The following is a 10,362-nucleotide window of genomic DNA, read 5'->3' on the forward strand; positions in this document are numbered from 1 at the left end:
CTCCTTGCTAGAAGCTATCCTCCCCAAGTCTAGAGATTCTAACATTTTCATTTTTCTACTTGGGCCTCATCTGTTTCCATAGCACATTCTGTTCCATGCTGGTTCACTGACAAACTGGTCACTGCATAGAATGAGAGTGTTCATAGTGCCCCAGAGCTTTAGATTTTTCCATCTGCAAGTGTTTAAAGCTCAGACTTTCTGCTTGGCTTCACAAACATAGTTAGCTGTTTTATGATCACCCTAGTTATTTATTCTCCTGTTTTCACTTTTATGGATCCAAGAAAATGCATAAAAATGTTAGACATGCGAAGCCCCTCCAATTTTATATATTCAGTTAACCAGTTCATTGGAAGTGCTTTAATTCTCTGTTCCTTCCCTCTTTAGTTAAAGTGTCTTCTGCAGCTTCAGTGAGAGTGGTTTTATAGACCATGTGGATTAGGAAGGAGAGAAAAAATTCTTGGCCGAGTGTGGCCTGGAAGACTTTCCCTCATTACTCAGAGAAATGCATCTGAGTCTGGTCTCCATCTAATAAATGTCCCCAGGCTATATTCTTCCTGCAACAAAATGTGATTTTGTTACTTTATCTGTTTCATGCTCTTCCTACATAAGCAAAAATAGTTTTTATAAATTCAATAAAAGAAGAAAATAAGTACAAGAATGTGTATGGATATATATAGATACAAATAAGTATACATATGTGGGCTTATGTCTACAAGAAGCAGAAGAGTCAAGGGAGAAAGATCAAAAGAGGCAAGAAAGCAAATAAGTTTTGTACAATACATAAAATTTGGTGTTCTGTATTTGTGACCTCAAACTTTCCTTTCCTTTTTTTCAAATTCACATTTCCTTCCATCTAATCTCTAAGTGTTCTGACATTCAGAATGCCAGACATTTGAAATGAGCTTTGTCTCAGGAACTCTGATTCCAAGCTCTGTAGTCTGAGTGGCCAATCCCATTTTGCAACCTGTGACATATCTAAGCCTCGTGATGCCATCACATCACAGTCAAGTGAGGAACAGGTGAAGTGTAAAGCATGCAAGTGGAATAAGGAAAGATACCCTCAGGTTACTTTCCAAAAGCATTTGGCCTTTTAAAATGCCTGCATTCTGATTTTATTATCTAGCCAGTTACTCACTAACCAAAAATGCATCATATGCCAGTGATGTAAAACTTATTCACTTAATCAAGTTATTTCATTGCTGCCTTGTAATGATTGGGGCAGGGTGGGGTGGTATAAGAAAACCAAAAATGACATGTTCAATTCATTTAAGTTCCAATTAGTTTGACAGGAATTTTTTTTGGTTATTACTTTCTAACTCTTGAAATCTTCTATCCAAGTGCCTATACTATTTTGTGTTTCTCTTTCATCTTTTTTCTTTTCAATCAGAATTAAAAGAATTAAATTCTGCTGTTATTCATTGCTCATTCTCTGCATATCAAACTCAGTATCTCTGGTGGTTTCTGGATTCACAGGAACAGAAGTCCCCTTGAAAAAAAAAATCACCTTAAAACATTTTGTTCATGGAAGTCTTAAATCCACAACTTACTTAGACCTCTTGGGCTCAAGATAACATAGATTTTTCCCTCAGTAGTTCATTCCAGAATCAGATAATAAAGAATTACATGTGTTAGACAATAATGTAGCCAATTCCAGATTAAGAAAGAAAAAGATTTTGGCATGAATAATCTCAACCTTAAAATATGTCAACTCTATAATGAAAATTAGGCAGAACATTTAAGTCAAGCACGAACTAATCATCTTTCTAAAGTTATCCAATGCTCTCTGCCAACTCCTGATTATGTGGGAGTTGCTGATCTGTTTTTCAGATTCTCTAGGGTCTTCTGAGGTCATATTCTGTCCTAGGATTCAGGTTTCTATGCTTAGAGTCCCACATTCTAGGCTGCTACTTCTACAAAGTGGAGGAAAGAAATCCCCCAGTCCTCTGAATATTGAGAGCCTGGTGTAGGGCCAGCTGTACTTGGGATCAGGTTAAGTGGCAGCTAAACTGCTTTGACTTTGGACGTCTTCCCGAAAGTACCACCATACTTTGTCTGAAAATCTCCTTTAGTGTATTCCAGGTGGAGACCATTGTTTCCAGAAAACCATTGTTAAAACAGTTGAGGCAGGGCCAGAGCTTGTCATCCCTCTGTAGCATATATTGAGAAATTGACTCCTGGCTTGTATCATTTGTCCAACGAATGGACATTTTTTTGTGGGCAAAGAGAAGTCCTGATTTAGTTGATTGGATCAGCTAAATTGATTAATATGAATAGACAAAGGTTGTGACCAGAGAGAGTATGGCTGGAGGAAAACACTCATGAGAGGCAGATGGTAATGGGAGCTAGGCTGCACACCTGAGTACAGATGCTGAGAACCCCTCTAGAAATACTGAATCAGATCTTTGGAGAGTTGGGCCCAGGAATTTGTATTCCCCTCCACCCACCCAAAAAACAAAAACTCTGCAGGAAATTTAGACAGAGCCATGGTTGGGAATTTTTCCAACAAAAGAAAGTTTCCTAGAATGGGTTTGAATGTAGTGTTTTCTGGATACATGGAGAGACAATAGATGCTTATGAAATGCCTGATTGATTGAATGAATAAATCAGGGATTGTGTGGAAGCTGAGTCCTTAATGACACATATAGTCTTGCTACCCTTATTGCATCCAAGCTCCACCTTTTTCCTGGCACCTCCAGTTCCTCAGCTGTAAGAAGGGCAATGAGGAGACAAGCAAAAGATGTTTTGGGGTACATTTGGTCTCCCTTGTTCCCCAAAAAAGAGGAAGATTGACATCCCATCTCCTCCAGCCAGCTTACGGCATGTGCATGATTGAAAGTAATTTATGACTCCTTTTCAGGCTCAGCCTCCAAGCAGGAAAGCTGACATTAAAATGGTGCATGTGACAGAAATGTGGCCTTGCGGGAGCCCCAGAGGAGCTCCAAATCAGATCAGCTGTCCTTCATCAATCAAAAGTTGGCTGTAGCTCACTCCTCTATTTGGAACAAGTCTAGTCTTCCATCATTATGGCAGAATGGCGGGCTCATGAATAACGTTTTAGCATGAAACTTGGTACACACTTGTTATCATAATCTCAGCTTGTAAAATGAAATGTCTCAAGGGTGAATCAGCCTCATCATCTGCAGTACCACATTTAGGATGTCTTTGTACATTCTTTTTTATTCTTGGATTTCTCCCTCCTTCTTCCAATGCAGATGTGTGGCCAGTGCTCAGTGAGTGTGTCTTTATGCATTCAGCTGGACTTGCCAACTATAGGTCAGGACTGGGGGCAGTCTGCAAGGAAGAAGCACTGGATTAGGGGAAAATTTGATCCCTGTGCCATTTGACTAAGCACTGTAATAATTACTCTGCAGCACAAATTCATTGAGACATGATATTATTATCTCCACTCTGTGGATGAGGAAACAGAGATTCCACGATGTTGAGAAATTTGCCTAAACATACACTTGCAATAATGTAGGCTGATAGTCAGGAATAGAGGGTGGGGCTAGAGAAATGGAGGGGAAGGCACACAAAGACAGGGCATGAAAATCTCAGTCATAAAGCAAGAGGGAGAGACCAGGTGGAAAGGAATGAGAAGAGGGGTTAAATGGGTGCACTGGTTTTTGCCGTACCCTACTTACCTGGAGTTCAGTTATAAATAATTTGAAATATAAGCAGTTATCTGTATACTCACTATTGGTTTAGTCTCTTCTCTAATAGCATAGACACAGAAGCCCAGTAGGGGAAATTCTTTGGGCAGAGCTGACTTAAAGGTCAAGCACACTGGGAATTAGATCTGACCATTGGGCCAGACATTCTCTACTGCTGGTATCAAGTAAATGTGACCCAGTCAGAGCTCTTACCTGTCCCAGCTGTCCTCTCACATGGCCAGCAGGCACGAAGCATGCATGCTCCAGGAAACAAGTGGTCTGTGTCCTCAGCTGGTCATTGCTCTGTGCTTCTCGCCTCTCAATGGCAGCGGGTTGTACCCTGAGTCCTGTCACATCACATGATGGCAGTCAGGAAAATAAGCTCTCTGATAAATGTTCATGTAACACTCAGCATTCTCACCTACAGATAAAATAAATGTGGCAGAAAAGTAGTTGAATATTAATGATATTTTTCTTCTGGGTGTTTTCTTGTACTCTTTGGACATTAAAGGCAACTTTAAAATAGCTGTGTTTCTTATACTCCTGGACTGAGAGTCACTGCCTGTTAAATAATGCTTAGCCCTTGAGCAGAACTTGGTGCTACATCCTGTGAAACTTTTAAAATGAACAAGTCTAATAATTCCAGAAGCCTGATAGTTATGCAAAGATTAGAGGGGATTGTAGTTTTTTTGTGGTACCTTTACAACTCCCTGGAAAGTAAATATTAAATACATGTTTTCCATTAAGGGCCTTGCTTGAAGAGATCATCAGGGAGCTCACTGTTCACTTAATACAAGTTTGGGAATTGCCACCGCTTGTACTTCTACAGAAATTTTTGTCATTTGGGAGCACAATCGTGACAAGAGACTAATATATGTTCTTAAGAACAAGACACTTAAATCTAACTGCATTATGATTATTTATTTATTTATTTATTTATTTATTTATTTTTGGTGTCAGGGAAGAAAGACTCAGAAATAGCTCTTCTTAAATTTTTTTTTTTTAATTTTTTTTTTCAACGTTTATTTATTTTTGGGACAGAGAGAGACAGAGCATGAATGGGGGAGGGGCAGAGAGAGAGGGAGACACAGAATTGGAAACAGGCTCCAGGCTCTGAGCTATCAGCCCAGAGCCTGACGCGGGGCTCGAACTCACGGACCGAGAGATCGTGACCTGGCTGAAGTCAGACGCTTAACCGACTGCGCCACCCAGGCGCCCCTCTTCTTAAATTTTTTTAATGTTTATTTATTTTTGCGAGAGAGACAGAGACAGAGAGCAAGGGAGGGGCAGAGAGAGAGGGAGACACAGAATCCGAAGCAGGCTCCAAGCTCTGAGCTGTCAGCACAGAGCCCGATGCGGGGCTCGAACCCACGGACTGTGAGATTATGACTTGAGCTGAAGTCAGCCACTTAATCAATTGAGCCCCCTAGCCCCCCAGAAATAGCTCTTCTAAGAATGGGAGTTTGTATTGTACTATTCTTTCTTTTCTCTTTTTTAAGTGATTACACTGTTGATCACAACATTGCTCTCTGCAGATCTCTTCCATCAATCCTGGTAACTCTCTGCTTTGATGAGAGCCAGTTAAGGGACAAACTGAGTCAGAATTCTGGGGACTATGAAAAGCACAGCAAAAGCTGTGTAATTTAATACACCCTAAATAAAATCAATCTTTTATAAATAATAGCATGCTAGTATACCTGGTAGTGAATTAGTATAGCTACTCTATGGGAGCATTTGAAATACATTTTATGTTTTCGGTCCCTAGACTTTTATCTTTCTGAATTTTTAACGTCACTTGAAACATCACTAGAATATCTATACATGCTTGCTTCAAGGATCAGTTCTCCAAAATAATCCAATAAACTCTCTTAACTAAAACAAGCTGGCTAACCATTCTATGGATAGAACACTATAGCCAAAAAGACAGAATGCCCCTCTGTCCCCCAATGCCTGGCACTAATAGGCCTCTGCCTTTTGACTATGGTTTCCTGTCTATAAATGGAATAATCCAGCTTATTTTATTTAAGAGAGTTTGTATGGTTATTTGGGGGAAGCTTTTCCAAGTACTATGATCTACCCATCTGTCCATCCATCCAATAAATATTTACTAAGCATTTAGTGTATACAAGCTATTGGACATATAATGGTGAAAACCAGATAGATAGGCTTGACTCCAGAGAGCTTACAATAGATCAGCAAAGAGCCATGGGATATACAGTAAAACACATGATGTGGTAGTGAGGTGGGGGTAAGGTGTCAGAGAAGCTCTCATAGAAGAAGTGATGTGTGAGCTGGAACCTGAAGGCAGAGTGAGAAGGAGTTAGCTAAAGAGCAGGTGGAGTAGTTTCCTGGGCAGGAGAAATAGCCAAGAAGGAAAGAGGGCAATGGGGTCTCAGGGGAACTGAAATATTGGTCAGGGAAAAGAGTAACAGGAAGATGGACTTGGAGAGGTAGGGAGGTGTCTTACCAACCTCTTCTGAGGAGCTTTGAAGGAAATGTTAATGAGACTGGACTTGTTCCTGTTGTGGGGTTTGGAGTGGGGAAGCCACATGATTAGATTTCTCCTTCACAGGATTATCTTGGCTGCAGCCTAGAGAATGGAGGCAAGGCTGGAGGACCACTTTGCCATAGTAGTCTTGACAAAGGACAGAGGTAGCCTGGGCTGGTGTAGCGGTAGTGAGAATGAAGATACACAGGAGGCAAAATAACATGGGATTTAGTGGCAGACTCCATGTAGTAGATAAGGTGACATGATGAATCCTTATTGATGATGAGCATGGATTCTCAAGGAAAAAGATGTGAGGAGAATGAAGTGGGGAATCTTTCTGGATCTTGGAACCAGCTGTTACTCTGTGCATTTGATCTTTTCCTTCCTAGATGAGAAACTCCAGGAGGATAGAATCATGCAGTCTAGTTTCTCTCTACCTATTTGGTATCATGAAAGAACTCACAGAACAACTGGGGTTTAACCCTTGCCCTGCAACTTAGTAACTTTGAGGTATTAGGCAAAATACTTAATGTCTAATCAGAGCCCGCTTCAGGCCCCAGGAAGCTACAGTGAACAAGCGTGGAAAATCTCTACCTTTATCAAGCTCTAGCTGAGGATACAAACAATAAGCAAATAAATTAAAAAACTAGATAATAAAATTGTGCTGAGTGTTATGAAGGAAATAAAAAAAGTTGATGAGATGTACGTAAAGAATAAGAATTGATCAACCACTTGAGAGTTGGGGGAAGAACATTACAGGCAGAAGGGACAGCATGTGCAAACAAAGCCTGCCCATGGGAAAGGGTTTGGTAGGTCAGGTAACAGGTGCTCCATGGAATTAGACCTTGAAGGCTCTAAGGAGATTTAATTTCATTCTAAGAGCAACAGAAGCCATAAATGAATTTTAAGAAAGGAAATCAACATGCCCAGATTTACATTTTTACAATGTCATTCTAGCTACCGAATGAAGAAAGAATTGGAGAGGGAGAAAGTGAAGACAGATTAGCTAAGAGGCTATGACAGTTGTCCGGGAAGGATAAAAGTGACTCAAATAATAATGCATCTATAGCACTTATACTCTTGTAAGCATTTTTAAATTATATATTTTGGGTAAGTTTTAGACAAAAACCCACTGAAAATATATTACTCAATTTATAATTTTATATCATTTTGTTATAAAAATACAGAAAGCTTTAAAAAGTTTTACACAAATTCCCACCACCAAGATTCTAGACTTAACCTTTTACTATTCTTGCTTTGTTGTGTATACATCCCTCTAATCATTCCACTATCAGGCCATCTTATTTTTTTTTTATGCATTTCAAAGTAAGGACAGGCATCAGCACGCTTCACTCCTAAACACTGCAGCATGAATATAATTAACCAGGAATCTGTATTTTTTTAATGCCTTTTTTCTTTTGTCATAAAAACATACGTATTTGAAATGCATAAACTTAAATGACTAATTGATAGGTTTTCAGTCTTTTTCTCCTCTCCTTTTGAGACACTTTATGAGACTTATTGATATTATCCCACAAGTCTCTAAGTCTCTGTAAATGTTTTTCAACTTTTTTCTGTTATTCGGGTTGGATAATCTATTGATCTCTCTTCAAATTCATTTTCTGCTGTCATCTCCAGTCTGTTAATCCCATCCAGTGAATTTTTAAAATTTTCGGTTTGTATTTTTTTAGTTCTATAATTTCTTTTGGTTATTTGTTATAGTTTATGTTTCTCTGCCAAATTTTCTTTCTGTTTTTCATTATGTATATATTTTTCTTTATAATATTGTGCATAGCTATATCTGCTCTGTTGAAGTCTTTGTCTGCTAATTTGAACATCTGAATCATTTTTAGGGTTAGTCTCCACTGGTTGTCTTTTCTTTTGAATTTGGTTCATATTTTTTCTGTTTCTTTGTGTATAAAGTAATTATGGGGGGGTTGTATCCTGGACATGTGGACAATATTCTTTTTAGACTCTGCATTCTGTCAGGTTCTTTAGAAGAGTGTTGATTTTTTTCAACTTAAACTAAAATAGGAGTTCTGATCATAACCTAAAAACTCCAGTTTCTGTTGTTAGCCATTTACATATGTTGACTGATTACTTTTCACAACCATATCAATCTTATAAGATAGACCATTTTATAGATGAGGAAACTGAAGCACAGAGAAGTAACTTGCCCAAGGTCATGCAGCTAGTAAGTGGAGAATCTTCATAGTCTGACCTTCAGACACACTTCTTGAAGTGGAGTGCTAGCAGTAAATACAGAATAGGTGGACAAATCTAGAAACTACTAAGGAGTTATTAAGGAGTTAGAATTCTCCAAGACTTGGAGAGACTAGGTATGAGAGGGTGATGGAAAGAGAAGAATCCAATAGCATTCTGGAGGTTTAGCTTGAGCAATGGGATGAGCAATGGGATAAAATTTACTGGTGTAAGAAAAACTAGAGGAATACTTAGATTTTGCTGTTGTTGTTGTTGTTGTTAGCATTATTTTAGATTTGTTGAATTTGAAATTCTATTATGCATCCCAATGGAGTTGTCCAGGAGGCAATTGAAAATGAGTCTGGATCTCAAGGGGTGGTTTGGCTAGGGCTGGAGACACAACTTTGGTAGTCATCAGAGTGTGGGTATCTTTTAAAACCATTGGATTAGATGAGGTAACTAAGGCAAAAGTATAGGGAAGAGCTGATGGTCAGAAAAAAATCCCAGTGCACATAAACACTAAGAAAAATGGGTAGAATTTAGCAAAAGAAAATAAGAAAAAGCAGTTAGCAATGGTAAAGGAAATCTAGGAGAAATAGTGCCATGGGAGCCAAGAGAAGTCAAAGTTTTCAGGAGGTAGTAGCATGTATGAAATGCTGTTGGAAGGTTTAGAAAGAAGGGGACAGAAGAGTCTCTACTGGATATAGCAAAGTGGAGGCCAATAGAATAAGGTTGGAATATATACTAGAACGAAGAGTCAATCAGTATTTGGATGAAGAAGTGGAGACAGCAAGTTCTGAATCACTGGTTAATAAGTTTTGTTGTGACTGAAGAGCAGAGGAATGAAGCAAAAATTTTTATGTAGGTAGAGATGATACAGTAGAATGGGAGACATTTGTCAACATTAATCAGTATTCAGGTAGCTGATTTAGCTAATTGGATTGTTTTGAAAAATCACATGGTTTCTGCAGAACTGCTCTGTACACTATTAAATCACTTTCAGAATGTTTTCAAGACTTTATTATTTCTGGACTTTGTAATTTCTGTTGGTTTTTCTGTTTACAGTAAGTTCCTATTGATCTAGGCCCACATTGGTTTTAAGTGCTTTTGTGTTGTGTTACATAAAAAATGATGTTTAGTGAATGCTTTTTTAAAATCCTCTCTTTTGGAGTTTTGACTAGTTGTTTTACTCCCCTGCACCTCAATACTCCTATTTTGAAAATGTATGATAAATGATGAAGAACTACATTTATTGTTAGGGAAGTCCAAACATATTGCTCAGTGGAAAAAGGGTTTTAAAAACAACAATTATATAGTGTATAATTTCATTTTTACAAAAATATATACATATGTCAATTCCATCCAATTATTTTCAATATATTTATTCCGTTCATTTGTTTCATATATCGACATCTAAAGTATTTTTAACAGAATATCAAAATGAAACTCTTTATAAAAATTTAACAACATTAAATAATAAAACTAAATAAGATAAAGAAAACAAAACCAAACAAAAATAGATATTTTCTTTCCCAAGGTATGCCAATTTTATCATTTGCAAAGGGATAGGTATCAAAACCCTGGTGGGTTACAAGGAGAGAAATCCAGCTCGATTTATTTGAGCATGAGCCCATAAAAGGATCATGTTAATGTTGAACTTCCTACTATGCCTAAGTGAAGTAAAAAAATCAGCCTGAATCCAGGTGTCTTTTGCTCCTTCCAGTTTCCCATTTTTCTATAAGCCATTCCTTCAACATAACTTGCCTCTGTCTATGCTTTGCTAATAGTACCAGGTCCACTTCCTGACCCATTTCTGTAAGTGACTTATTTGGGTTCTGGCTTTGAAGATTTTATTAGTTGAATCCTGCATCCTTCCTTTTATTCTTGGCTTTATCCAGAGAATACTGGGTTCCAGCTCAGTGTCAGTTTTGGAACCCAGATTTCCTGCCTGGCTCTGTAGCACCAGTGCTACTCTGCCTGTGTGTGTGTGTGTGTGTGTGTGTGTGTGTGTGTGTGTGTGTG

General features: G+C 38.4%; 2 long non-coding RNA genes across 6 annotated transcripts in view; one reads left to right on the plus strand and one right to left on the minus strand.

Moving 5' to 3' along the window:
* LOC121011850 (uncharacterized) overlaps nt 1-4,613 on the minus strand; it is a 46,971-nt gene extending 42,358 nt beyond the window's left edge. For both annotated transcript variants that reach the window (XR_005781804.1, XR_005781803.1), the window contains exon 1: nt 3,864-4,613. This is a non-coding gene — a long non-coding RNA (uncharacterized LOC121011850). The remainder of the gene's footprint in view (nt 1-3,863) is intronic.
* Nucleotides 1-10,362, plus strand: part of LOC121011848 (uncharacterized) — a 145,956-nt gene that overhangs the window by 36,716 nt on the left and 98,878 nt on the right. The gene's annotated exons all lie outside the window — the stretch shown is intronic.

The sequence above is a fragment of the Herpailurus yagouaroundi genome, unplaced genomic scaffold (genome assembly GCF_014898765.1).
Source record: "Herpailurus yagouaroundi ecotype Mexico unplaced genomic scaffold, PumYag 195, whole genome shotgun sequence".
Lineage (NCBI taxonomy): Eukaryota > Metazoa > Chordata > Mammalia > Carnivora > Felidae > Herpailurus > Herpailurus yagouaroundi.